The sequence below is a fragment of the Podarcis vaucheri genome, assembly GCF_965113315.1.
Source record: "Podarcis vaucheri genome assembly, chromosome: 12".
Lineage (NCBI taxonomy): Eukaryota > Metazoa > Chordata > Lepidosauria > Squamata > Lacertidae > Podarcis > Podarcis vaucheri.
In genome coordinates, this window is record NC_138750.1 from 8,060,490 (window position 1) to 8,064,807 (window position 4,318).

A 4,318-nucleotide genomic window follows, 5' to 3' on the forward strand; every position below is an offset into this window, starting at 1 on the left:
GGCTCCGGGCTGCATTATGAGAATACAGGTGGATTTTTGTTATTATATTTTAATCTGCAAATGCAATAGTGGGAAATAAACAATGCCCCTAACCAGTTTCTCATAGGCAGCAATTAGGTGGTAATGTTGTTTTACCAATGACCTCCCCCGATTTTGTCAGAATTCAAGACCAATCAGCAGCTGGATAGGATCTCCAAGCACTGGCTTGGAGCAGACCTCTGCTGAAGATGCTTCCAGATGCTGGTGGCATCAGTGTCAGCAAATGGGCAACCAAGCAAGTGCACCAGGAGATACCGTACCTAAGGAAGCTGATTCCTCCTGCTATGGGGTTTTTACTTATGCTGTTTTGGTTTGAGGATGGCTCTTCCATGTGGACTGTTGGTGATATTGCTGAATACAGGTACCTCTGGTTACGTACTTAATTCGTTCCGGAGGTCCGTTCTTAACCTAAAACTTCTTAACCTGAAGCACCACTTTAGCTAACGGGGCCTCCCACTGCCGCCAGAGCACGATTTCTGTTCTCATCCTGAAGCAAAGTTCTTAACCTGAGGTACTATTTCTGGGTTAGCGGACTCCGTAACCTGAAACATATGTAAGCGTATTTAACCCGAGGTACCACTGTCTGTGCTTTGTATATGACTATTTATTTTGTAAAAAAATTATACTGCTTGATGGTTAGAAACCTCAAAGCAGTTTGCAAAAAGGTGAAACAATAAAATCAAGGAAAATGCACAACCGTACTTTCAAACATGCAAAGGCTAAAATGCTAAAAGAGACTAAAATTGCCTCAACTTTTAAATATCTGGGTAGGCTTGTCTAAGCAAGAATGATTTTAGCAGGCACCGAAGAGTGCAGTGAAGGCGCTTGCTTGATCTCAAGAGATGGGGAGTTCCAACGTGCAAGTTCTGCCACACTAAGCAGCAGAGTTCTTACAAATATGTAATAGGTATTGTGTGGCAACTGCAGTAAGGTCAGTTCTGCCAATTGCAGCAGTCGAGTGGGCACGAGTGGGCAGTCTTGTCTTCCCAGTTTATTAAGGGCTTTATATGCCAATAGTCAGCAAATAAGGGACACGGGTGGCGCTGTGGGTTAAACCACAGAGCCTAGGGCTTGCCGATCAGAAGGTCGGCGGTTCGAATCCCCGTGACGGGGTGAGTTGCCCCCCCCAATCCCATATCGCCCCGTCCCAGCCACAGGACCTCTGTCTTCGAAGGATTTAGCTTCAACCGGCTCCCACGTAACCATCCAGCCACAGCTTCCAAATATCTGGTCAGTGTGGCCCTGCCAGACTTTAAACTTTAAACTTTACTATGAATCAGCAGCTTTTTGCTGGTTGAAAGAATGGTTGCTTCTTGAAAACACTGACATTTTGGATTTAGAAGGTTTTAACAATGTATTTTGATGGCATGCATATCTGTGGTATGATAAGGTCAAAGCACATAAAGCATTTAAAAATCACATTGTCAGGAAAGCATTGTTTAATGTCTGGATAAGATACAAGGACTTATTGGAAAATAAAACTCCAAGGTGGTTGTCACCGATGGAAGCAAAAGCTCTGAAAAAGCTCAATATGGAGGCCAAATGGCCGAAATATTGGGAAATTTTGGAACAAGACGGAGATAGATTGATAGTTTTGAGAAATTAAAAAACAAAGTGCGAGACTGGCTTCATTATTATCAGATAATGGAGACATATAATTTGGACAAGAAAATTGCTTTCCAGGTGGAAAAATCAAAATTAGAAACAGAACTGTTAGAACCCAAAACTAAGATTTTGTCAAAAATGTATAACTTGCTGTTGAAATGGAATACTCAGGATGAAACGGTGAAATCTGCTATGATTAAATGGGCACAAGATGTTGGACATAACATTATGTTTGCTGACTGGGAACAGTTGTGGACCACAGGTATGAGGTTTACGGCATGTAATGCCTTGAGAGAGAATATTATGAAAATGATTTACAGGTGGTACATGACCCCAGTCAAGCTTGCAAAAATCTATCATTTGCCCAATAATAAATGTTGGAAATGTAAAGAAACTGAAGGTACATTCTTTCACCTTTGGTGGACGTGCCCAAGGATTAAGGCTTTCTGGGAAATGATATATAATGAACTGAAAAAGGTATTTAAATATACCTTCTTGAAGAAACCAGAGGCCTTCCTCCTGGGCATATTCAGCCAATTGGTGCCAAAGAAGGATAGAACTTTTTTTATGTACGCTACAACAGCAGCAAGAATACTCATTGCAAAGTATTGGAAGACACAAGATTTACCCACCCTGGAAGAATGGCAGATGAAGCTGCTGGACTATATGGAACTGGCAGAAATGACTGGCAGAATCCGAGACCAGGGAGAAGAGTCGGTGGAAGAAGATTGGAAGAAATTTAAAGACTATCTACAGAAATATTGTAAAATTAATGAATGTTAGAATGATGTTGGATAGAAATTAAGTGGTTTCCAGCTGTAATGCTTTAAGGGAATATGAAAAATGGGTTGTTAATAGGGAAAAATCTAATGTTACTATTTTAAGACCAAAGATTAGGATAAACAAAGAGGGTAAGGATTTGCTGAGCCAACAAATTGAACTGGAATACAAAAAAGGGAGGTATGAGGAGGTCCGGGAAACAAGCTAAGGAAAATAAGTAATAGAAAAATGGAGTGGTTTTTAATCATTTTTACTTTGTATTTGTATTTTGTATTTTTTTTTCATTTTTTATTGTAATATCTTTAAAAAATCTTAATAAATATCTTATAAAAAACAAACAAACATCTGGTCAGTGTGTCTGGGGCCGAGTCAGGATGGCCATCCATCAACAGATAGAGTTGGGTGTCATCAGCATACTGATGGCAACCCAGCCCAAAACTCCAGACAAGCTGGGCGAGGGGGCGCATAAAGATGTTGAAAAGCATCGGGGAGAGTATCGCACCCTGAGGTACTCCACACACCAAGGAGTGGCGCGATGACAATTCCCCCCAAGTGCCACCCTCTGTCCCCGACCAGAGAGAAACGAGCGCAGCCATTGAAGGACTGTGCCCTGGATCCCCACGTCGGCAAGGCGGTGGTCCAGGAGTTCGTGATCGACCATGTCGAAAGCTGCTGACAGATCTAGAAGAATCAGCAGCCCCCACCCGCCTCGATCCAGCTGTCTACGAAGATCATCTGTTAGGGCGACCAGAGCCGTCTCGGTCCCATGAGCAGCGCGGAAGCCGGACTGGAATGGATCCAGAACCGATGTTTCATCCAGAAACCTACCAAGCTGTTCAGCAACCGCTCTCTCAATCACCTTACCCAGGAACGGAAGATTCGAAACCGGGCGGTAATTGGATAGATCTAAAGGATCTAATGATGTTTTCTTTAAGAGCGGACGCACCACTGCCTCCTTCAGTTCCCCTGGGAATGTCCCCGTGCCAAGGGACAAATTGATGATATCCCCCAGGAGGGCCCGCACCTCGTCTGGACACACTCTAATCAGCCAAGACGGGCACGGGTCGAGAGGACAGGTGGTGGGCTTTCCAGCTCGGAGGAGTCTGTCCACATCAGCTGGGGATATCCGGTCGAAGTGGTCCAATACTGGACCCGAGGACAGTCGAGGGGCCTCCAGTTCCTTTATTGTATCCAAATTGGCAGGGAGGTCATGGCGGAGCAACAAGACCTTCTCCGCAAAAAAGCTCGCAAATGCCTCGCAGCTGTGTGTCAAACCTATTGCTTCAACTTAACTATATATTGCTAATAAAATATTAACAGTCATACTTATATATTTCTATTTTCCTCTTTTAATTTAGATTATTCACAGAGATTACTCAAAGGCTACTACAGTATTCAAGTTGCAACAATTGTTCTTTAGGTAATTCCTTAAAGCTTCCCAGTTTGAAATGAACTCCTGCTTTGACTTATCTTTAATCCTTTCCGAGAGACTGTCTAATTCTGCGTATTCTACCAGTTTTAATAACCATCCTGATCTCGTGGGAACTTTGTCACTCTTCCAATGCTGTGCTATGAGTACCTTTGCGGCAGTGGTAGCGTACAAAAAAACCCCATTTCTTATCTTCCTAACAATATCTGGACCTGTAAAGGTAAAGGTAAAGGTAAAAGGACCCCTGACCGTTAGGTCCAGTCACGGAAAACTCTGGAGTTGTGGCGCTTATCTCACTTTATTGGCCGAGGGAGCCGGCGTACAGCTTCTGGGTCATGTGGCCAGCATGACTAAACCGCTTCTGGCGAATCAGAGCAGCGCATGGAAACGCCGTTTACCTTCCCGCCGGAGCGGTACCTATTTATCTACTTGCACTTTGACGTGCTTCCGAACTGTAGGTTGGCA